The 25,291-nt window shown below is 40.7% G+C and overlaps 1 protein-coding gene across 3 annotated transcripts in view; it reads left to right on the top strand.

Annotated features, from left to right (window-relative positions):
* The first annotated feature begins 576 nt into the window (after positions 1-576).
* The window catches only part of PTK2 (protein tyrosine kinase 2), a 190,131-nt gene continuing 165,416 nt past the window's right edge, over positions 577-25,291 (top strand). For all 3 annotated transcript variants that reach the window (XM_041420831.1, XM_041420829.1, XM_041420830.1), the window contains exons 1-2: positions 577-841; positions 15,648-15,706. The gene's annotated coding sequence lies outside the window, so the exon portion shown is untranslated. The remainder of the gene's footprint in view (positions 842-15,647; positions 15,707-25,291) is intronic.

Here is a 25,291-nt window from a genome sequence, read left to right as displayed (position 1 = left end):
CCAGATGACCCCATTTTGATGCCTTCCAACCTTTCCCGTGCCATAATCCTGTGATTTAAGACTTATGTTTAATTAAATATACACAGTGACTGATGCGCATTCAAACACTGTGGTGATTTTAAAGTAAATTCCAATTATTTCCTTGAAAGAGGTTATCACACTCACATAACCACGGACTGGGTAAGGTTGGCAGGGACCGCAGTGGGTCACAGAACACCGAATATTCTGAGCTGGAATGGACTCACAAACATCACCGAGTTCAACCTGTAACGGCCCACACGGGGACCGAACCCACAACCTTGGAATTATCAGCCAAGGATCTGCCCAGAGCCATCTGGTCCGACCCCGTGCTCAAGCAGGGCCATCCCAGAGCACAGGCACAGGGACAGCTCCAGGGAGGGACGCTCCACAACCGGAATATCCCAGTGTTGGAACAAGAGAACAGCTGTGCCAGCCGGTGCCACTGAGCCAGGACAACGGGTTAAACTTCGCCTCTTCCCGTCAGGTTCTGCGCTGCCTCGGGGAAGGAAAGAAGCAGGGAAGGGAGAGCCCTTGAGGCGGGCGCGGGGACGGGACGCGCCCTCCCCACCTCCCCCGCCTCGCTCCCTGAGGGGCGGCACCGTGACCCCCCCAGAGCCATGTTGGGGGGGGCAGCGCCGCATCCCATGGTGCAGCGCGCCGGGAGGGCGGGGAGAGAGGGACGGAGGGAGGGAGGGGAGGAGGAGGGAGGCGGCACTGCCCGCGCAGACCCTCCGGAGCCTTCTCCTCCTCTTCGTCCTCCTCCTCCTCCACCGCGGCTTGTCTTCGCCGCTGCGCTGGAGGCGGCCGTGCCCGCAGCGCGGTGAGTGCCGGCGGCGAGCGCTGCCCGGGGAGGGGGCGGGCGAAGCGGCCCCGATTTACATCACGGGGAGGGGGTGTAGGGGGGCAGCGGCGTCTCCTTCCGTGTCCCTCGCCCCAGCCCCCGGCTCGGGGAGCGGCGGCGGCTCCGCAGGGAAGGGAGGATTGTCCCTGGTGCCGCCCGTTCCTGTGTCCCCGGGGAGGGGCTGCCGCGGACACCGGGGCGCAGGAGGCACGGCGCGGTGGTCTGGGGGTCTCTCCGGGCATAGCCGCTTCCCTCCGCGGGAAGGCAGGATGGGAAGGGGATGGCAGAGGAGGAGGCTGCGGGGAGAGGTCATCTGCTGCCCCGCCTGCCCCGTCCTCCACCCCGGGGGATCCGGCCGCCCCCTGCGCCCTGCCCGCCCCGCAGTCCCGGCCGGTCCCACCGGATGTATCGGGAGGCGGCGAGGTGGAGCGGGACGGTCCGTAAAGTAAACAAAGGGAAAGGGAAGGGAGGAGGAGGAGGTGTCCCCTCGCTGCCGGAGCCGGGCCGCCTGGCTTTGCCCCTTCCCCTCCTCAGGCGAGCGCGTAAATCCGTGGCTGCCTTTTGGAGCCGGAGCGGTAGCGCAGGGGAAGTGGTTGAGGTTTCTTCTCTTTAGGGCTTTTTTTAGGTGTGTGGGCTTTGGGGGTTTATTTTTGGTTTGTTCTGGTACTGCGCTCGCTGGGACCGTGTGACCCAAAAAGAACCGGGGCAGCGCTCCGGTCCCTTGACCAGGGACAGCCCCCGGCGGGGAAGGGCAGCGGCGTCCCCTCAGCGCGGCTCGTGTCGGCCCGGTGGTGCCGCAGAAGTTGGATCACACAGAGGAGCCTTTGCACTTCTTGGAGAAATGTGATATTTTTTCTTTTTCCGGTTGTAAACCTGATTTTGGAGTACAGTGAGAATTGCAGCTGTAACAGAGACTCGTTCTCCTTAAATCCCCACAACTAATTGTGAAGCATATGCTGTACGTGTCCAGTTCTCACATCTCTTCCCAGACCTCCTGTGCTCTGATGATGCTTTTTTGTGACAAGGGGTAGACTTTACTCTTTGCTTTCCCGTTCTTTTTTTGTTGTTTTCTGTCTGAAAGAGTGTTGGCTGTGTTGTTTCTGTGTTAGCTGCCTCACAGTCAGTCCTGTTCCAGTGCTCTGGGAGCAGCGTATGCTGCAGGCCCTGGCACTGGAGCAGCGTCAGCCTGGAGCCCAGTTTTTGGCAGTTTCATGGGGTAAGAGCAGTGCTCTAGTAAAGGCATTAAACAAAAAGTTCGCTTGTAAAGAGAAGCATTTGGGAATTCATATTGAAATATTTAATGCAAATGTTAGTGTAAGAGTGAGATCGTATTGCAGTGTCCCTTTAAAAGTCACACTCCTTTGGCATTAGGTTGTTTGATGTATTTTTTTCCCCCTCCTGGATTAATTGAAAAAGTCCCACATTCCTCGAAGCTAATCTGCCTTTATCGTCCCTGGTTCTCTAGGTAAGGTCAGGAGTACAACTGGATTGGAGCCAGAAAATATTAAATGTTACGCAGTTATTTGGAACAGTTGGTTGTCTCATTGATGTTGTCCACATCCAAAATTCCACCACTTCCTTTCTCCACCTGTCCCTGTTTTTGTTACCCCTGAAATCAGGGGTTTTGTTACCCTGCCCTCTTTGTGGGAACACCTTTGCCTGTGTGGTGTGATTTGTGGATGGGGAACACAGCCCTGGGATTTCAGAGCAGGATTTGTGGCTGAGATTCTGTACAGAATGTGTGTGTGTATCTTTGAGATCAATCTGTGCAGGAAATTTAATGGACCTAAAATCTGAGATCCTGTTAACAGAACAAAAAGGGAAGAGACACTGGTTGCTGGACAAATTCTCTCACTGGACTGTAAAACTCTACAGGTAACTCAACAAGAGAAAAACAGTTCTGAAATTAATTTGTCTTTTGTACTACTATGTCTTAAATGCAGTTTTTGTGGAACATGGCTGGGATTGGTGTTTGTGTTGGTTGACCTTTTGTTTTGCAGGAAGGTTAAAATGTATACATGAAAGGAAAATGACATAGTGCTTATTTGTCAAAAGCTCTTTGCTGTTTTTGGCCTCAGCCTTGGGTTTTAAAGGTACTAAGCATGTGTAGTGACACAGCAATCAACTAGTAGCTTATTGGAATACTTTATCCAGAAAGGAATATTCTTAGAATAACATTCATGTCTTGAATGTGTAATTTGCTGAAATAGCTTTAAAAATTCTTTCAACATCTAGTGATGTGACTTTGCTTCAGAGTGTGTTACCTGTCGTGGAAAGGGCTTTTTTTTTTTGTAATATAATGGTTTGCCATATGAGTAATAATTGAATGGGAACTCTCAGTATTATGAACTCCACCAAGCTAATAGATATTTTGGGGAGGATGATAGGAGGAGAGAAAAGCAGGAGTGTTTTCTAGAGATTAAGTAGTACAAGAGGTGGCTTTGATGGTTTAGGGGATTGTGTTCTGTTTTTTTCATGCATCCATGAATGTGGTGGATTGTATTTTCCTCTTCTAGGAGGGTAACTAAAGAATAAATAATTTATTTCTTGCCATTTGTATAACAAAATGATTTTTTTTCCCCTGGCAGTAACTGCTGTGTGTAGTAGTATGGTCTTTATTTTGATATTATATTAATAATAGCAATACAGGCTTTTCCCATTCATTTTACATCTTTTAGGATTTACGTAAAAATGCTTTTCCCTGTGAAAAAGAACTTTGTCTTCTCAAAGTGTAGTTTTGAATAATATTGGTAGCTATAAATGGGTTGTAATTTTGCTGTTAAATCTCTATAAAAACACACAAGATTTGAATAGTCTCATGTGGTTTTATTTGTCTTAAATTGGACCTTTGAACCTTTACATTTTATGTAGATTACTGCCTAAAGTGTATTTTCACATTCTGGATAAATGTCAGTAACTGGGCAGAAGGTGCTTGAAAAGGAATTCGTACTGGAATTCATATTCCAGATCTGTTTCCTGGTGTGACTGATATTTAGCTCCATCAGATGTGGTTTCCAGACTAAATGTGTGTTTCCTCTCATCTCATGTTAGTGTCATTCTGAAATTTCAAGTACCACGGAGAAAGTGGACATATTGACTTAATTTCTTAAAAAGATTTTAATTACAGGTCAGAATTTTAAAAACTGCAACAAAGAAATTCTTACCGCATCACTTTGAGTTCCTGTTTAGAATAAGAGCAGAAATGATGGAAAAACACTCTAAAAGTCAATTCAGAATGCATTTGTTTAGCACCTGAACTACAGTGATCCTTGTCTCCCTGAATGGTAACTTCTGTAGGATACATATGTGCTAAAAGCTGTCTTTTTTTATTCTAAATATTTGGGGGAAAAAACCCAAACAAACCTAGAACGTTGATGCAGATTAATGCAAGAGCAGAATTTATAAATTGTTAGCAATTTCAAGTGAGTCTCTTGGTTTGTATATAATGCCACTTAAAAGCCTTGAAAGTTGTGTGTTCTACCAGTGTTCAATGAATGTGGTTTATTGTGTCTGTCACAAAGACAGGAAGCTGCAAGAATGGGAAATCAAGTGGAAAATGTGGTGTCCAGACAGATACCTGGGTTTATATAGGGGATTTTTGGGTGTAGGAGAGGAAGGACTTCTATGGAGATGGTGGAGTAGATCTTTCTGAAAGCTTTTGTTCCTCATGTCCTGCTCTCCATATTCAGGCAGTGGTTGATGGTTAATAAGAAAAACTATCCAAAAAAAGTGGTTATTTAGGGGCTGAACAGTTTAGAAACCTGTGTGTTTGGGGTTGTAGGCCTAAATTTTTATGTTCCCTGTCCCATTCCTGTATAAATTCTGTGGTTTTTCCACTGTACAAGCTTCTTCATGTAGGAGTTGATTGCTTGTCCAGCGCTGTGCTCCTGATGCTGGGATAAAAATCTTGTATTTGGGCAGACTTCTGAATGTTAGGGCTTTTATTTAAAAAAAAACCCACAAAAATATAATCAAACAACCAAAAGCACAAAAAACTTTGTGTGGCTTGATCTGGTTTTCTGGATTTGTATTAAAGCAGACACAAGAGAGACAGCTGTGGTTGCCCAGGTGTGTGGTAGCTTTCCAAGCATCTCCATGCAAATTTCAGCAGTTCAAACACCTTTCAGCACATCAGAGGGATGTGTTGTCGGAGGGAGTTAACTTGGGGAATCGGGTGTGGAAGAAAAAGTTTCTGAGGTGACAGGAGAACCACAGAAACTGATTTTTCTCTGGTTCTGACAGTGCTTGAATCGTGGAGATGCAGCTCAGTGGTGGTGTCAGTGGTTCATGGATTAGGAAGAAAATGGAAGATAGTTTCTGAAATCTGGTGTACAGGGTTTGAACGCAACTTCTGTCAGGTAAAAATCCAAATGGAAGAGGTAATTAACGAGTGCTGAAGGCAGCAGGCTTTGTTAGGGAACCTGATTCACCTGCACTACTCTGCATTCTGGGTGTATTTAAATGTTCTTCAGCTCTGCAGCAGTGCATGGCTGGACTGGCAAAACTCTCCTGGATTGGATTTCCTTTTTTGCCTATGACCTCAGGACTTTTTTTCTCCCCTCTGTTTTTCTGCATTACTCCTCTGCCCCTTTTTGTCATGTTCAGTGCAGAACGGGCATATGAAAGGAGTTGTAAGTAGTTTTTGTTAGCTCCCTGTTTCGTGGAAGCATTACTTTTTGTTTTTCTTCTGGGAAGGCAACCTGACAAGCACTCAACTCTGTTTCATTTTCCTGCTGAGTTCCATGTTGGTAACAGTGTAGTATAGGTCAGTTTAGATTTAATCCTTCTAATATTGGCTCTTTCCCTGCTCATGGAACTATAATTTAACTCAATTCAAGACCCTAGAATAATTTCCTTCCTTTTGCCCAGAAGTGTATAAGCAAACCCTCTGCATCAGTGTCCTGCAGCCACTGCTGTCGATCCAGCTATGTTGAATAGTAAATTTTGAATATTTACCCTGTGTATGTGTCAAGAGTCCTTAAATGAGGCACTTGTTGGCTTTGCAGAGATAGAAATGACTGAGCTGAAGCTGTTCCAGTGCTTGGGACAGTGAGAAAGGGGTCAGAGGGCTCTGCTGACTCTGAACTGCTCCTGCTTCCTGCTGCCATGCTTGAGCCTTGCATTGTTTGCCCACACATAGACATTCACAATTCCTGCTTTTGTTTTATTTTGGTTTGGAGGAGGAGAGAGGGAGCAGACTATCTGAGCCTCTAAAGTGTCTTTGGAAGGCAGAGATAATTTTTCCTGTAGTCCCATTGAAGTTTGTCGGAAGAATTTGAAGCAGCAGAAGATTTTTTTCTTTTTTTTTTTTTTTTTTAATCTTGTTTCCTGTTTTCTTGCTGCAAATAATTAGGTTTCAGGGCAAAACCAGAAGTTTAGTTTAGCAGAGGCTCAGAATGAGTTAAATGATGTGTTTTGCAGCTGTGAATGCACCTTTTTAGCCAGGTATCCACTTCTTTTCCCAGGCCTTAAGCACTGCCTGGAATCTTCAGTGATACAATCCATGAGATGTACAGTAGCCAGTAAGGTCTCTGTTCCATCAGCATTTAATAAATAGGTAATTTCCTAGCAGTGCATCCAAGATTACTCTGTTGAAGGTACTGGTAAGAGACTTAGAAATCCCAAAGTCTGAGTTACACCCAGTGGTGGAGATTTACATCAATCAATACCTGTTTCATCCTGTCTGTTGTAGGTTTTATGTTCAGCATGAATGCTGAGGCAGATTTATTCTCAGTAATACTCTGCAGCTTTGAGATTCAGAAATACTGTGATGTTCAAAAGAGAATTTCCTCTTACTGATTTCAGGCAATCTTTTAAATTCTTTTTTATGAAAGATAGTGTGAAAACATAAAATCTGCCACCATTTTCTTACTTGCACATAGGTATCTGCTCTTGATTTCTTTTTGAACTGGGCAGTTCCAATATTTCTGTCTTCAGAGGGGCAAATAGTCTGTGTTCTGGGTTAGTATGCTGGCATTTTTATTGCCTGCTTTTTTTCAAGTAAAGGTTAATACAGAAAGAAGAAAAATAAAGTTAGTGTTTAAAAGAGTACAGTTCCTTTTTATTTTTGGTTAACCAACCAAGCTGTTTACCATTTTTTTCCCCTGCTGTTTCTAATACACTTTTCAAGCAGAAATTCCTTTTGCTGGTGGCTGAATGCTCTTATGGTTCTTTTATGCCTGGGTGTACTTCAGGTTTTAGCAGTCTCCTCCTCCATCCCCTTTGCTGCTCTTGTAGTGGAAGCTCTTTATAGGCAGAGTTAATTCATAATGGTTTTCCCAGTGTAGGCACAAAAGGGATGTATAACAGGTACCTTTGTCATTCAGTTGTTGGAACTAACTTTTTGTAAAGAGGTGAGCTTTCTACTTTAGTTTGGTACAAGTCCTTACCCCTCTTTCTTCACCCTTTCCCCCCTCCCAAATTCCAGAACTTGATGGAGGTGGTATTGTATTTTTGCCACTGTCTAGGACCCTTCATGCCTGATAATGTCGGTTTTGTCATCCAGTGGTGCAGGCAACTACACAGCCACAGTATCAGAAGTTGGGACTCATTTTATTTCTCCTCTTGTGGCTTCTTCTTTTCCTTTCAATGGTGGATTAATTCAGCTGTCGTGCTGTTGTTTATTTCCCTTTAATATAAGGACAGTGAGCCCTGGCACAGAACCAGCTCAGTTCTGAGGTGCTTCCTGTGGAGGGTTTGAAGTGCCCATCGCCCAGAGAAGCACAAACTGTGATTTTGGATCCAAGCTGTTAATTTAAGGTGCCACCTTAGAGCTTGGAATGAACCTTGGCGTGGCCATAGCAGTTAATTCCTGCTTGTCAGTGTGCTCCTTGCCCCCCTCATCATGCCTCACACAGAACTGTATTTGCTAAATAAAATACATTTCATTTTACAAGTATGGTAGAAAAAGGGCTGATAGGTAATATGTATATAGAATTGTACTTCCCAATTCATGAGCCACAAGTTGGAAAGTTTTAAAATTGCTTGAGTTCCATTTTTAATTATATCAAAAACTATTTAATATTGTTACATTTTTAACTTGTTTTCCATTGCCAGCTTTCACCCAGGAAACCTTCACAGACTGCTGACATGTGTTGGTCTCTCGCTCTCAGTAAAGCTCTTTGCAAATGTTACAAATTACAGTTTCAGTTCTTACTCTGGTGTTAACAGCTCCATTATGGGAACACTGTTAATTAATGGCTAAAGAAGTAATTCTGAATTTTTATCAGCTCTCATTTTCTATTTCAGGCTTAAGCACTATATCCTAGAGGCTTCTAGATTTCAGTTAGTTTATTAATTGTCTTGTCATTTCCACTTCAGTTTGTATAAATCACAAAGCCACTGCTTTCTGCACTTGTTCGGCTCTACACCCTCTGTTACTACTCCGTGTTTAGTGCGTTTTGAATTTTGGTGCTCAAATGTTCTGCTCAAAATATGCTTTTAAAATCCTGCAAGAGCTGAGTAAACTGGGGTGTGCAAGTTATTGATTGATGAGTGCTCAGTTTGTGATTAACCTCTGCTGGTGCAGGTAAAGAAATGTTCTGCTGTGGTGTAGCAGGGAGGTAAATAATAATTTTTCTGCTGGATTCAGCATTGGTAGGATTTAATTAGAATTCTGTTCAGTTTTGGGCACTGGACTTCAAGAAGGGGTTTTTTTTTTTGGATGCTTTTAGTAGCAGATGCCTGAGAATATGACTTCCAAGAACTGAACAGATTAAGATGCTAAGACTTAACAAGAGATAAGATGTTAAGTTATTCCCATGCATTATGCTACTACAAAGATAAAGATGATAAAGGATTACAGGGACTAAAGTGAGAATTAATTGACTTAAATAATGGGACCAAAGACTTGGGTTGCTGCTTGGGGAGGAAGACTTCTAATTCCAATAATAACAAACCAATGGAATAGATTAGGGAAGGGACTCATCGCTGGCAATCTTCAAGAACAAATTAGGCATCTGTGAGAAAGGAGATGCTGTTCATTCTTACCTGAGGAGTGGCAGCCTGACAAGGTGACTTCTTGACTCCTGTCCAGCACTGATTTTAGTGATGAGAGCAGTTAAAGAATGTGGGGCTGTTATTTACAGAATTATGGTGATAATCAAAAGGTAGCTGACAGCAGGTAACCCCAGCAGCGGAGAATCCTCTCTGAGCTCCTGTGACCTCTGCAGTTGTCTGAGACTGTGCAGCTCTGATGTGAATCTGTCCCAGGCAAAGCAAGTTGTGTTTCCTTTGTGGAAGGCTGGAAAGGTCATGGGGAGAAGAACTTTCCTGCAAATGAAACTGTCATGTTCTTCTGCAGATGTTACCTATGTAGGGCTTGGAAAACAGCATTATGAACTGGTTACTGATATTACAACAATCAGTTTAGCTGCTGTTTCATCTAATTTCAGGGAGGAAAGCATGCAAGACTTTTAAACTACAAACAAGTTGTTACAGTGGTCTTAGGATGACTTTTCTTATTTCTTTTACTATTGCCCTTTAATTAGTTACAATATAGTATTATATACTAATAAGATGAGCTTTGTTTTGAGAATAAAAGGAACTTCTGTTGACTTTTCTCTGTTTTTCTGTCAGTCTTTCAGTCTTCACCATGATAGTTTGTATTTGATGTTTTACCACTAGGCTTTGTCTTAATCATAACTCAAATGAATCTTTTTTAAAGCAATTCAGAAGGTTTCTCTGCATTTTGCCATGAAAGGAGCAAGTTGCTACTCAGATTGGAAAGCAAAACTAAGTAATCTTTAGTGGAAATATATGTGAAGACAAAATGTAATCCTGGCTGGCTGTACCTGGTACAGCTGCTGCTGAAAGCTGGGATTCATGGAGCAGCCTGCATTTGAGATGATCCTTAGGGTAGAGAAAATGCATGGGTCTGGTATGCTTTTTAATCACTAGGATAAAATTAGAGGCAGAAGGTGTTGAAATTAACACTTCACTGCTGCATCTGAGTTTTCACGGTGCCTTTAAGCTAAAAGGTGAATCTAAGAGTGTGGATCTATACAATGTGTGGAAATCTGTGTAAACTGCTGTGGTCTGGGGGAATGAATGTCATTTAAGTACCCCTCAATTGGTGTGGAAGTAAAGGGAAGCCTTTTTCTTGTCATCTGCATTAAAACCTGTTTAATCATTTCTAAAAACTGGTTTTCTTGTTTAGGATTGTCTTTGTGAATTGTGGGATTGCGACTGGTGGCTGAGGGCAATCTCCACTAAGGAGGATTGCAGTTACTGTACTCCCTAGTGAATATGAACAGACATTGTTTTATATATATTAATCAATGGTTTTCAGGAAAAATCAATCCATTTCCATGGGTGAAAAATACTATTTTTATTTTGCCCACGTATTTTGATGGTACAATTTGAGGATTGAAGTTTATAAGAGAAATAGTGGAAAAAAGTATATGGGATGTGTTTTTTGGGGGGAATATTGTGACCTGGTCTTTCTCAAACACTTTGTAGAAATTAAATTGAGTTTAGTCCCTCTATTTCTTGGGTTGTGGATAGAAAAAAAATATCAGTCAGAACCTCTGTAAAACTTAGTCAGAAAGTGGAGTCAGAAAGAGTGGGATGTAACACTGAATTCACTTTTATTCCATTTCCTGCCTGGAGTTCCTGACAGTATTTCATTTGTATAAGAAATTGAGCTTTGGTACTCTGGGAATTTGCTACCTACATGAATTTATTAAATAACCAAGTGATTTTTTTGGAAGATTAGGCCCCTTTAGAGGAAGCTGGTGTGCAGCACACGATTAATCCTCAGATGAGGATTTGAATGAAGCCCGAGTTGAGTTGTGTCACAGGCTCCCAGCCCCTGCTGATTCAGCTCAGTGGAGGGGGGGTTTCTTTGTGCTCCTCTCACGCTGTTCCCTGTTTCGGGGCTTCCAGCAGCCAGTGTTGGGCCTTGCTCTCCTTTCATCAGGAGAGGAGAGGGAATTCTTCGAGACAGGAGTATGTAACATTGGCTTCATTTTACAACTGAATCAGCTTTTTCTTCTCTTAAAGGCAAACAAAACCTTTAAACTGTTTTCACAATCTGAAGAGTATTGAACAGAGCTTCCCTTCCTAGGAAACAGATTTTGGAGTTCTGTAATGTATTTATCTGTGTGGCTTTTTGGTGTTAAATGGGGATTGCATTGAAGTTCCCTCTTTCAAAAGCCGTTGGTACCTCTGTGGAAATAGACACTGAGCCACCAGTATTCTCAAGTGGGAGTGGGAACATTGGTCATATTATACCGAGGAAGAGATCATAGAGTGAAAGTACAAAAAGGGTGAGGACTGCACAAGTTGTGAAAATAAATGTACTTAAAGCACACTTCTGTGAATACCTTACTCTTGAAGTTGCTAGAAGTAAAAAAACAAGGCAAGACCTTGTGGGTAGCTGGGTCGACATTAGTTTTGGAAAGGCAAGATGAAAGTAGTGAGTTTGAGAAAGGATTTGGAGCACAGTCAAAATGAAGTGGGGAGGGGGAGAGCGGTGCCCATGTGCATATAATGTGAGCACTTAATGCACAGCTGTTGCTTGAAATATGATAGGTTTTTGGACTGAGTCTTTGTTACAGCAGTTTGAAGTGTTATGTTGAACTTGTGTTCTATGTTGTTAAAGCTCTGTCTTTCTAGCTGATTTTATCTGATGGTTCATCTGAATAGGGAGTGATTTTTTTGTTTTTTTGCATGTGTTTGTGGTATGATATGGAGCTGAGATCTTATTGATGTTTGTACTTCTTTCCACAATTAAGTTACAACAACCTGGTTAAAAATTTCTGCAGGAGTACTGGTGGTGCAGCTGACAGTGCCGTAGGGGGCTGTGTTGAGGGGTGATGTGCTTAGGCTCTGTTTGGGTCCAGTGAGGTGTCCAGATTCTGCTTTATGGATTATATTCTTCTGGTGGCCAAACCACTATGCAATGGTGAGGTGAAGTTAGTGCCTGTATGCCAATTATCCTGAAACAAGACTACTAAATCCTCACAGTATTGTCTGTGCAAACAGTGCTTTTGAGTTGGTTTAGGATTCAGTAACTGCCCTGACTGTTCTGGGGCTTCTCCTGAGATCATTTGTTAATAGATTATACTCAGGGCTGTGTTATAATTATTCTTTTGCATGGGTGTGATTTTGGTGATGCTGCTGAAAGTGCTCCAGGGAGGTCTGCTGCCCAGTTCACTGCTTGAGGTGTGGGGCAGTGGTGAGATCACCTAGGGTTGCATGGATGTACAAGTTGGAAGGGACCCAGAAGGACCACTGAGTCCAACTAAGGCTTGGTGCCATGACTGCTTCCTTGGGGGGCCTGTTCCAGTGACTGATCCCCTTTCCTGTGAAGAACCTTTCCTGTGAAGAACCTTTCAGTCCAATCTGAATTCCCCCTGATGCAGCTTCATCCCCTTTTTTTGTGTCCTAAATATATATGTTCATACAGGCTACATTTCTTCAAAAGACCTATGGAATGCTTCACTTCCTATCTTGTGAAAACATTAAATCTTAAATCCTTTCTGCCTCCTTAAAACAAGTGGCTGGAGAATAATTCCCCATGAACAGTGTACAGTTCACTGATAGAAATTTGTTTGTGGTTGCTCAGTGACTGCCAAAGTTCACTTGATTCAGTTGTTTGTGGAAGATAGCGGAGGGATCAGCTACAGGAGAAATAACACTGTAGATAACTTGGCTATAATTGTCCCATCTCTGCTAAAGAAGATATTACTTGTGCCCAACACTTGCTGTTCCTGTTCTTTCCCTGCACTGACAGAGCTCCTCAGGTCTTTCCTGTCTGCTGTGATCTTTGTGGAGTTTTCCTTTGACTCACTCCAGAGCCAAAGGGGCGTCATCAGAGACCAGATTAAGTGTTCTGTAAGGATAAAAACGCTGCAGTGCATAAAATTGTTTATTTGCTTTGTTGCTGTGAATCAGTTTGTGGAACCACTACACAGGGTTAGGAGAGGGAAGTGAAACAAATCATGTTGGTCTTTAGTGGTCCATCTTTGGCTTTGTGGAGATTGCAGTCATTGCGGTCACTGCTGTGTTGAAATGGAGTGGAGAATCTGGGAAGGTATTGGTGGTGTGAAAAGAGTGAAGAGGACAAATTTTCGTGAAGAGAACAATCAAAGAGCTTTAAAGATAGCTGGAAATGTAAGGAGGCTGAGGAAGGCGCTCCGTGCCTAGAAGATAAATGAAGATTTTTTACTCATGGATGCTGATAATTGTCTAATGGCTCAATGGTCCTTGGGGAAGGAGTCAACTTAGAGAAGGAATAGAATGATACTGAAGGATAAAACTTAAACTTTCAGGCCTTGTATGTGGACATTTAGATCTACAAACAAGTTACTTTTAATTACAAATAGGTAGAATTCTGTGCTGATTTTAGGAGGTGAGTAAGGTATTACAAGGGTAGATAAAACAGAATAAGGAAAAACAAGGAAGCAAAACTGGACCAAGTGAATGACTTGCAGCTGGTTGGGAAAAGTCTAAAAGAGAATAGTTTTCCACCACAAAGACTGTTAAATTTAAATATTGTCACTTTACTGAAAACCTTTCCCATGTGGAAAAAGGTAGAGAAATTTCAAAAGCTATGAAAAATCCTCCTCCCCTCTAATTTTTTTTTCCATGAGCAGTTGTACTTGTTTGGGTTTATTTCATTTAAAGAAACCATTTTGTAAGATACATGGATTTTTTTAAATTATTGTTTTTTACAAAAAGTCAAAAGCACAGATCTTCAATCCAAACCATTTTTTATGTTAATTTCCTTTTGACCACTTTAGAAGCTTTCAGCATTTTATCTCTGTTGGAAGGAGACTAATGGGTCTTTTAAGAAGTGTTACAACTGCTTGGACTTGAGTTTAGCATAGGAGAGTTCTTGTCACCTCTTGCTTCCTAAGTAATTGTTGAATGAAGTAAATGAGTAAGTAACCTGTGAAAACAAATATTGGGAAGGTGTGCCTGGCAAAGGCTCTTGGTGTAAAGGAGAAGAAATGATCCCATGTTTGGGTTGTCCTGACTGCATTACTTGAAGCAGCTAAGAGCAAACGAGAGGCCCTTTACCTGCCCTGTGGGATTGCCTTCCACCATCAAATCAAATCACAGTGCCATGCATTTGTACACTGAATTTTACACACGTGGGTGATTCCATTGAAAATCAGTGAGAGAACTTGTGTGGAAAATTGAACATGTCTGCAAGTGTTTGCATTATTGATGCCTCAGCAATTAAAATAATATTTTTCTAGCATTTGGTGCTTTTTTGATGCTGTATGTAAGTCCCATGGTATTACACAATTACTTTAACAAGTGTTTGAAGGGTGCTAGTGGTGTAACTTCCCAGAGCAGGGAAAGGTCATTATTACTGACCTTGGAAATTAAAAGTAGTTTTTGCCTTATCAGAAAACATCTTCAGTTAAATCAATAAGTGCACGGGTTTCTCAGTCTGAGAAACAGTCTAATGAGCAATTTGCCTTTTCATAAAAGACTTGCCATGATATCATTCCCATTGTGTTAATTATCAGTGTTTTTACAAATTGTCCCAAATCATGACTAATTCCATAGAAACGTTCAGAGCAGGCGTGATTCTGGGGAAAGCTGTTGTTTGCCACTCAGTCTGGCAGAGATGGTGGGACAGCCTGACTTAGCAGATTCTGTGTTAACCAGAAAATCAGGCTTGGGAGGCAGTGCCATTCATCTTATGGAGCACCATAAAAGCAGTTCAAGTTCTTGCTGATTTTTTTTTCCCTCCATGGTGTGGATGTCTGTTTCAGGTGAACGCTGTGACTTTTTTCTGGTTTTTATGTTAAAATTAAAGTATTTCACTTTTCTCCCCCACTCACCCAGTTTATTACAGCTAAGATGAAGCCTTAAGAGAAACTGTGCAGAGGTTATTTGAATTTTTTACATTCCTTTATCTCATGAGAGTTTTTTTGTGGAATCTTGGTGGCCTTTATGTGTGTGGAAAATGAAGTATTTAAGGTGAATAAAGTTTGGAAAACAGTTCTTAGAAATCCAGTTTTAAGAGCAGGATACATAAGCTTGGGCTTTCTACTGGTCCTGTCTTTGTCTCTATAGTATATATTTGTTTGAAAGGGAAAGAAGAAAAACAACTAGCAAAGTAATACACTCAACTCTACATTACTTGGCTCTGGAATTCTTATAGATCAATTTTTTTTTTAAAGAAACAAACCCACAACTTTGAATATTACATGTGTATTGAGCAATATCTATATATTTGTTACTTCAGCTGAGAGCTGGCTCGGCTGCCCTGTGGTGCACATACCCTGAGGAGATAAATGCTTTTCTCTGGTTCCTCCCCCACACTTTTCATTTTCCAGGGAAGCACTTTCTAATTCTAGATCTGGATGCTGCTAGTGTTTTGAATCACTCATTACAGTTTTCAGCACTCACTTGTTTTTACTATTAAATGTATATTACCAGTAATAAAGGTTCATTTTGTGATGCTTTAACCCCCCTCCTTCTTCAAAGGAACAAGTCCATATAACTTGGGAAATTTTTAGTTTGCTTTCATGGGACAAACAGCATTTCAGGCAACTTGTCTGTTTTGAGTTCAAATACAAGTCTCTGGCTTCTACAAACTTCTTCTGTGTTTTGTTTTAGGGTTGGTTTTTTTGTTCTTTTCATAAGAAAAGAACATCCAGCTAAATAATCTGCACTTGTAAAATAGGATGTGTGCTGCAGGTGGTTGTCTTGTCTTCATAACATGAATATCAGTTAATTTGTTCTTAAGTTTTTTGGATGTTGGACTGCTTTAAAAATTAGTTAAGAAAATACCCTAATGAATTCTAAATATTTGTTTCAGATTTCATGTTTCATCCTGTATTGAGCACCTGCTGCTGAGAGCTGGAAAGTCTACTTAGGGTATGTACAACAGTTAATTATTTCAATTTCACACTGAGTTTTATTCTGGGTAAAGCAGGTCAAGATGAGATTTTGTTGTTGTTGTTTCCTTGTAATTCTTACTGAAAATCCTCATTGTTAAACAGTGGGTGTTAAACCAGAATTTCTTGGTTGTTTTTTTTCCCTGAGCCTTCTGGAATTGGTTTTTCTCTGACAGCCTGTTCATGGTCCTTCCATTCAGCCCGAGGGTACAGAGGTGGGCAGATGTGTGCAGCAATTAATTTATTCTACATGGGAGGAGTTTGCAAGGTGTTTTCTCACCTACCAAAGCCACTTGGCTGAAAATTATCTGACCAGTCCCACGTGCTGGCTTTTGGAGCAAAATAATTCTCTATTTTCGTGTTCTGCTTTTCTGTAATACCGAAGAAATGGGTCTTAAAAAAACAAAATCTTTGCTGCAGGGGTGTATTCCCTAATCTGAAGAAGTTTAGCTGAAAGCAGGAGTAAAGAAGTTACAGCTACAGAATTCTTTGTATTATAGGAATTTATTTCTGGTCTGCATATTTTTGATTCCTTGTGACACCTCGTCTCCAGGGTGAATGGTTATATTTGAAAATTTCAGTTTTACTCCTCAGTGTAGTTGGTATTTCTGGCTTCTGCCATTACTGCTGCTCATATATATGCATATTTGGAATTTTCTTACATTTGAGTGTGGCTAGAATAACTCGTTGGATCCTTATTTTTTTCTCTGTGGTTTGGTTCCCCTCCTTTCTACAACTTTCCCTGTGCTTGGTGGTTTGAGAGCCTGTATTAAATTTATTTTTTTTCTATTGCTTAGGCTTTGGCAGGTAACAAAATTCATCTCCTGCTACTTCAGGAGCACTTTTGAATCTAACTTGTGGATGTGGTTACCCTTATTTAAAACTTTGCTATAACCTGGTTTAGTCTCATTAATGTTCTTGCCTGGACTGTGATACACTTGAGAACAAAGGAGATGTGGCTGCTTGCGTTTCACCTGGAGCAGGCCCCTAATGGGACTTCAGGCTATGATCTTGTATCCAAATATATGTATTTTTATCTTCAGGGATCAGCAGAGGGTCACTTAATGTCTCCTGACCATCTCAATTTGCAGGGATAGATATCTTTATTCTTCAGTAGCTTACTTCTGAATGTCATCAGCCTTTCTTAAACTTCACTTTTCAAGTTTATGATGAATATTTGCTTATCCTCTCCAATTTCTCCCTTCCCTTTTCTGGTATGGGATGATGTTTGTTTATATTATGCAGTTAGTTTTTTCCAAGGAATTCCATCTACTCTTACCACTCCAAAGAAAAAATTTGAATGACTTAAAAATAGTGGTCTTCTGTTTTGTCACTTAAGTTGGAAAAAACCCAAAGAATTTTAGTTGGAACCAGTACTGATATTTTTATCAGTTAAAATCAAAATTTGTAGCCTTGTGTCTCGTGTTAATTCTGACTTATGATTCCAATGGAAACTCAGACACTTGAAAAATATTTCCTGGACATGGAAAACCAATAGTGTGGGAAATTCAGAAAACAAGGGCAGGGGGTGGGAACAAAACATTTTATCATATATAAAGGCCTGCAAATCAGATCTGTGATTTCAGGGGGTTTATAATGCTTCCTTTAATTTTGTTTGACCTTTTGAAAGGAACAGCTCTGTCTGTCTTGATGTCTCAAGCAAAAAAGTGCACTTGAATTGTGAACTGAAGCCATTTGCTCCCTGGAATACATGGTTCCAATGAGTCATATCCTGGTAAAACCATGACAACAAAGTATTTATTGGTTTGTTAGGTAAATATCTTGCAGTACCTGCCTAGATAAGACTTCATAGAAAACCAGCCCAGTGAATAACAAGGCTGTGAAATATAATGTAGAATAAGGGGAAACAGTGAAAAATCTTAAATGTAGATTGCAAATACTTCTGACTTGTCAGGTTTATATTGAAGTCTGATTTTCTTCTTAATTTCTGGCTGGGGATTTGGTAAGAGGAAGGGATTAGTGCTACTTGCTCTTTGAAAGTGATACTATATATGCAAATACTGCAAAGACATTTCCAGTGGAAGTGACAAAAAAATGTACTGCTTCTCTTACTTATCCAGCTGCTTTATAAACTGTTACTTTTTGTACTCATATTGCAAAGAGTCAAGCTGTTACTTGTACCATGACAGTCTTTTCATCATGTGATCACAGAGGTTGTGATTCTGTGGAACAAAGTGTTTGCTCCCAGTCCCCTTGTCTGTTCATGACAGTATTCAAGCCCCCCTCTTACAGGATGGAGTTTTCAAGTGTGTTGTAGTAGTGCTGCCTTCACCTATTCATCCTGTGGTTTTATTAGTATTTTTACTGGATGGAGTCACAGAATTTAGGATGAAAGGTTTAAATTTTGGGTCTGGGCTCTGACATGCCTGTTTTTGTTGTAACATTTAAAATTTGCACTCAGAGCAGATCTCTTGCTGAACAGCACTGAAATCACTTGGCAGTTCTGTATTTAACTCACCAGGTATCAAGGCCATGAAAGCAAGCAGGAAACTTGACCAAATGACTCTGCTAACATCATCCAGAATCCCTGAATGCCTGGAGGAGAGGAGGCTGGTGGGACCTTATTGCTCTCTACAACTGCCCGACAGGAGGTTGTAGACAGGTGGGGATTGCGCTCTTCTTCCAGGAAACACGGGACAGGACAAGAGGAAATGGCCTCCAGTTGCTCCAGAGATTTAGATTGGGTATTAGGAAAGGATGCCTTCATCAAAAGGATGGTTAAGCATTGGAACAGGCTGCCCAGGGAACTGTTTGAGTCCCCGTCTCTGGAAATATTCAAAAGATATGTAGATGGAACACTTGTTGACATGGTTTAATGGTGGCCTTGGCAGTGCTGGGTTGATGCTTGGACTCAATGGTCTTATAGGTCTTTTCCAACTAAAATAATACTGTGATTCTCAGATAATGAATGCAGAAGACACAAATCATACAATAGGAAGGGATTATGAGCAGCAGTTCTGTTTAGCTTTATAATTCTGACTTACTCCTCAGGCCAGTGTTTGAGCATGGTATTGGAGCAGGCATTGTGTAGATAAAAATGTGTAATTTTACATGTACTTATTGTGTGATTTCAAACATGCTGGTCAGCCATTGACAGGAGGTGCTGCCAGACCTTCCACCTAAGGAGCAGCTTCCAAAGGATGTTCTCTGGATTGTATCTCTAAGTGACTTCAGGTGCTTTCCAACTTTACATTTTATTTTAGGTGGATTTAAACTAGTATTGGATGAGAAACCTTGTTGTATGCAGCATAACACTTGTTTAAACACAGTGTTGCAGATGGAGAAATGTATATCCCTTTTTATGTCTTATGGTTAGAAATACTTCCCTAGTGAAATATCAGAGATCTGGGTTCTTGTGTATTTTGGATGTTATGCATTTAATTTTGTTTTAATACATTCGGGGCCTTTCTCTTGACATAAAATTTGTTTCAAAAGATTTCAGTTGGCACTTCAAGGTGTAAAGAACAACCATTCTGTTCTCAAGTGTAAAGATAATTAATGGATGTTGCTCCTTGCCAGGAAGACCTACATGCTTATAGCTCCTCCTGGCTTCTGGAAGTGGAATTTTGCTGGGCTTCCTGACTGATCTGTTATTCTGGACTTCTGGGTCGTTGCAGAAAGATTTACTTTGCCACCAAGGTTAGGATAAACTTCAGCTTCTTCCAGGGAGGCTGGGCTTGCACGTGTGTGTGTGTGTTCAGTACAGAACATCCTCTTCTCCCAGGCTGGGCCCTTCCAAGGGCTCTGTGCTCTGTCTGTGCTGACAGGCACCACCAGGCTTTTCAAAGCAGTGAGCTTGGATGTAAGGAATACAAACCACCCTTGATGCCTTTCTGAGCCCTGTCCTGGCCTTTGCTTGGCATAGCTGATACTCCTCGTTCTGTCCCAGAGCAATTGTTGTCTCTTACTGGGGACTAAGTGGGCTTGGGGAAATAAATTTCAGTGTTTGGGGTATTGTCCTGCATTGTCTCATCCCTCCATGGAGTTCAATAAAACTTCAACCTGTCTGGATTATCTTGGAATATGTTGTGAGATAGAATAAAGCAGAGCTTCAGTTTCCCCTCTGGAGGTGCCAATGGTCTTCTGTATCCCAAACAAAATATTTGTTTTGGTTGTTAGCCCTCTTGTAAATGTGAATAGGGAAACATCAAGCAGAAAACAGTCTGACTCTGTAAATAGTACTGCTTTGTAATGCAGCTTGGATGTGCCTGGAGCAGCACATTCTGATGATGCCAGGGATAGCCATGCAGTGCTGCTGCTGCTCCCTTCCAGGCTGTTTAAATGGCAGAAATGGTATTCTAGTTGTTATTTGAGGTAAAGTTTGTAGCTCTGCCTCTTTGAGAACACTTAGCTTACTCAGTGGTAATGTATAATTTGCCTTTGGTCCTTTGTCTTCATTTAATGGGTTAAGGTCTGCTCTGGCTGTTGTTTAGTGTAGGAAATGCACAAAAATGTTTAATACTGGCCTAGGAAAGTTTGTAAAAGCAGCAAGATATTCTGAACAAGACCATTCTTATGCAAACTAATCAGTGATAATGTGCTCCTCGCTGCTACGTGGTAGATTTCTTAACTTTCCAGTATGTCCAGGTTTCAGATACTTAGTGAATCAACTCCCTGTCAACCTTGCATGTCCAAATATACCTTGGTGTTGTAAGAAGAAAACCTGAAGATAATTTTCTGGAAACATAAGAAGACCAAGAATCAAACCAGATGGATTCAAATCTTTTCAAGGCTTGAACACTTCCATTTTTACCTTAAAAACTGAGTGAAGGTTTCCAGGCTTCCTGTTCTCTTTTATGGCAGTGTTTGCTACTGATGTAGCATCTTGTAGTGTGGGGCAGGTTGTAATGAGTGTCCTTACAAGAGAAGGAGCATTAGGGGATACAAATGTACTGACATGTCATAAAATATTTGGGGGAAAAAAAGGCCAGCTTGATAGACAGCAGGACCAGCAAGTGCCAGTCCAGGGGTTGCCAAGGTTGGTTTGTGTGTGCTGTGTCAAGGGAAGGATCTGGGTTATTTCCTGGCAGACATTCATGGGGAACTTCCTCTGAAGGGAAGTGGGCTCAAGTGCACTTCCTGATGCGTGTTTTAATTAGCAGTGCCTGGGAGGCAGGGAATTTCAAGCCTGGTGTTTTAGCCTAGCTCTTATCAGCACTGTACAAAGTGAAACCATTACATGTCTCCCTCATTTTTGGCACACCCTGTTCACAAGTACTAATAAAATACTGCTTTTTTTATTTATTTTCCCCTTTATCTCAGTAGTCTTGATAGAATCACAAAATATTCTGAGTTTGAAGAAACCCACAAGGATCATTGAGTCCAACTCTAAAGTGAATGTCCCATATGGAGATCAAACCCCCAACCTTGGTTTTATCAGCACCAAACCCTGACTAACTGAGCCAACAGTCCCTGTTCACTTTTGATTTACTAAACCTTCCCTGTTTTCTGTGGTATTACTGTCTTGCTTGTAATCTCATTTTGTTTATGCAGGTTTGGTTGTTCTTTCTTCCCTAGTTTAAAAGCTAGTGGGAAATTGTGAGATGATGTTGGAAGCCTCTGATGTGACTCCTTTCCTTCTCACGTGTTTCTGAGACACATCAGTTATGTGTAAACACCCTGTGTAAAAACCTTTTAAATCAGCCTGACTCCCCTTTGTGCCTAGATGCCTGTAGATAATTTGGTTTGGTTATTCTCTGTTCCTTTGAGAGGTTGCATCAGTCTTCCTGATGCATCACAATTCCTTAGATGCCAATTTCTTTTGCAACTATTGAGTTTTTGAAATAAAGCAGTGTTTTCATGCACTTGAGTTTCATGAAATCCATTTTCGATAACAAGAATTAGCAAAAATAGTGGCATATTTTTTATGCTTTTGTGTACTGCCCACACATACTACTGTCTTGAGTATATACTAGGTGACTATGAGAAGTGATATGATTTATTTTATTTGTTTCTGACCAGTTGCTGTATATCAGTACTCTCTTTTCCAAGCAAGAAATAAAGCAGACAACTTGAATTTCCTGTCAAGAGTCCAGACAAATGCAACTTGGGCAGCATTTTTTTAGTAAGGAGGATGAAGACTACACAAAGAGGCAATAAGAGTCTGTAACTGCACCTGAAAATAAATGCATTAAAGGAGATGAAATCTTCTGTACCAAGAGGGAGCCTTGATCACCTGGCAGGAGCTAATAGCTGTTCCAGGTGCCACTGAAATGCTGCCCTTTAACAACAAGTGGAAGGTTTATTGTTAGCAGTCCACTCCCTGCTGTGTTGTGGAAGGTGCAGTCTTAAAATTGTTAACCAGGTTTCCCATTAAAAAAAAAGGTCATTTCTTATTTTAGGGTTTAGATTGTGCAGAGCAAAAGGGCACACAAAAAGTCACAGTTGTCAACAGGACTCCAAGTTTGGCATTCCAGGTTATTTTTGTATGTATTGTAAGCAGGTGGCTGTGTTGTCATTTCCCTCTTTCAGGATCAGTCTACTCAGCTGAACTTTTAGGAGAGGATGGTAAAAGCTTGGCAGAATTGTAGGGAGTTTTAAAGTCCAAAGGAATTGGGACAGCTGTAATCATGGAGTTCTTCTTTCAGCCCATTCCTTTATTCTAAATGATCTCTGTTAAGAGTAATATCCAAAAGGAGTGGTAGGCTTTTTCTAATAGTAAAAATACATGACTGTTATACTTCCTTCCATTTCTGAAAGTTTTTTTTTTTTTGCTAGTAGTAATATTCCTGGTAGTTTAAACTGTATTGTATCATAGTTATTTTTAGTTATTTTGAACAGAACAATTCAGGCTGTAATCATATGCCTTTAATGTGACTGATGCTGACTCTTATAAATCCCTCTCCATATAAATTTGCATTGGACTCTTAATATGGTGAATAATTTACCTTAGAAGCCTCTGCATAATTATTTTTGGTTTGGAAAAAATCCCAAGCAAGCAGGATGTTAATTTGCACCTCCTTTTAGTGTGGTGTTAGGGGCTCTGTATGAATCCTTCTTTGATACCTTTAAAAAACATTTCCTAGGCATAGCATGTATTTGAATCCAATTTGAGCTTTGTGCTTCTACTCTTTGCTAAATCCTAAACAGGAGTGACCCTAAATGAAGGTGGTAAATGAACAGCAACTTCTATATCCTTTTGGAACTTTTGTTTTGGTGACTTTGTTTTTAATTCAAGGCCCACTTTCTCCAGGAGATCTTGTAGTCATGTAAGTATTCAGTGAAGAATAGAACATTTGGTGTTGATGGTGAAATCTGGGCTTCAGTTCAGAGTGTTCCCCTTGATAAGGTCTGAAGAGAAGCCAGGCCAAAGCTACCTGGAAGATTCTCTTTGGGGGTGTGTGTGTATAAACATATGTGGTGTGAAACTTCCACCAGCTACTCTTCAGCTTTTTGAAGGGAAGGGTTAAGTAAGAACTCCACAATAAATCCAGAGTTAGAGTGACATAAAAATCATTGAATCTTGATATTAATATAAGGAATTAGTGGTTTTGGTGTTACTTTTGATAATAAACACTTAGCTTTGAAGACATAACCTAATGCACCTCTCTCCCTATAAAGGAGAAAGAAGGACATAAGGGAAGCAGTAATTCACATTGCTTAATATTCTGTATTCATATATCCATATGTCCAGAGAATGCTGCTGCCATCCCTGCATTATCTGTGCACCAGGAGTGTGAGAAATAGAGGTCAGAAGATGCCAGTTTAGCTTTTCTGACTAAAACTCCCACTAAAGGATCAAAGAAAATTTGTGATTGTTACGTTCAGGGTAGCACCGCATTGAAAAAGTAGCTGAAATGTTAATACAGAGTTAATTTTTTGTTGGCATCTAATGCTTTTCTGATGTAAGTTCTGCATTTCCTGATTTTTAGTGGGCAAGGTGTGGAAACACCGAGGTGGGGAAGGAGTGTTGCACTCAACTGGATGGTTCTACAAAGTCACTTCATTCAAATTCCTTACCTGGTTTATATTTTTAAAGAAAACATTTAATTCCTCAGTTTGCATCTGAACTGTGAAATATTTTTGTCAGGAAAAAAACCCCAATTTATGTGTTATTTTGAGTTAGATGGAGTTTAAATTTGTTGCTTTAGTATGTACCTATTTTTTCCTCCTTTTTTTTGAAATTATTTTTCAAGATAAATGACTGAACCTGTGGACATTTGAAAAGCAGTTTGTAGGAAGGACACTATGTTTGGTCTCAGGGCTAAAATTTTTCTAGTTAATTCTAGAAGATTACAGAAACTGAGTAACAGGCTTTGGAGTGGCAGAGTTATTATTTTTCTCAGGTCTGTTAAGTGGCAGCAATGTAGAATTTCTTCACATTGGCCCAAAAACCAGTTAATCCTGGTTTTCATGTTTGAAGGCATCCATGTTTTTCTGTGTAGTTGATCTGAGGGCTAACTGATGTCACACAGTCTGTTCAGGAAATCCTTTGCATTTTCTTATTTCAGTTCTCTCATATCATTAACATTGCCTAAAATGTGTTTTGAAGCAAGGACATGTTTTGATCTGCCCACTGGATTTCAGATTTCTGAAGAATGCAGAAATTTGACAGAGGGATGGAGTCAGGGATGTGAACAGCCCAAGGAGAAGAAAACCTCTCCAGTACTACGATATTCCTTTTGGTAGAAAGAGAAGGAGGCAGAAAAATACAGTCTTGGATGATGCAAATAATGATACACAGGAACCATTTGTAACTTAAATGGGCTGGTTATTCACAAATTTTTGTTAAATTCAGGAGACATTAATAGAAATTACTTGGACATATTCATCTCTGATTGCTGAGGCTGTTGGTGTAATGCATGTTAGAATTTATTTCGTTTTGTGGTTGATAATATATACTTTGTACATAGCTTCAGATACATTTTTAATTCCTACACAGACTGCAAATTAAATATTGATTTTTGCATTGCTGGCTTTTGAGCTTCAACACTTATGAGTTGTTGTTAATTGATCTCCCACTCCAAACTAACACATGGAGGTTCTGAGACCAAGGCATCTGAATTATAAATTACTGTATGTTCTACACACATGGTTCTGTATTTAACCAGTTTCACAAAATTAATATTAACTAGGTTTTTTGTGCAATTTGCTCTTCGAAATGCCTGTAAGTGTGAAAGAAAAATAAGGATAGAACAAAGTAAGAGACTGGCTACTGCTGGCAAGTTTTCTAATGCAAAGGTAGTTGTAATTGCATGTAAAATCTTTGAAAATTCTGTACTCTTATCATTGACGTTGTCCCTCTCATGTTTCCCAAAGACCCCAAAAGACCTAGATTTTTCTGGAGCTTTCACTCACAAATATCAGTATTTAGGCATTAATCAGGGCTGCAAATCCAGCCCAGGAGTGTTCCCCAAATAGGTTTCTGCCCCCTTAGTCTCACAACTTAATACAGACGAATTAAATGAATTTCATCATCTGTCATGTTTCTCTTGAATGAGAGGATTTTGTCTCTAAAAATAAATTTTTGTGGTTGCTGTCTGAGACCATACGAGTTGTTTTTAATATTTTATGCTACTTAAAAATGTTTGGATTTGTGTTCATT

Source organism: Onychostruthus taczanowskii, unplaced genomic scaffold, assembly GCF_017590055.1.
Source record: "Onychostruthus taczanowskii isolate IOZ18803 unplaced genomic scaffold, ASM1759005v1 scaffold66, whole genome shotgun sequence".
Lineage (NCBI taxonomy): Eukaryota > Metazoa > Chordata > Aves > Passeriformes > Passeridae > Onychostruthus > Onychostruthus taczanowskii.
This window is presented reverse-complemented; position numbering and strand designations above follow the sequence as displayed.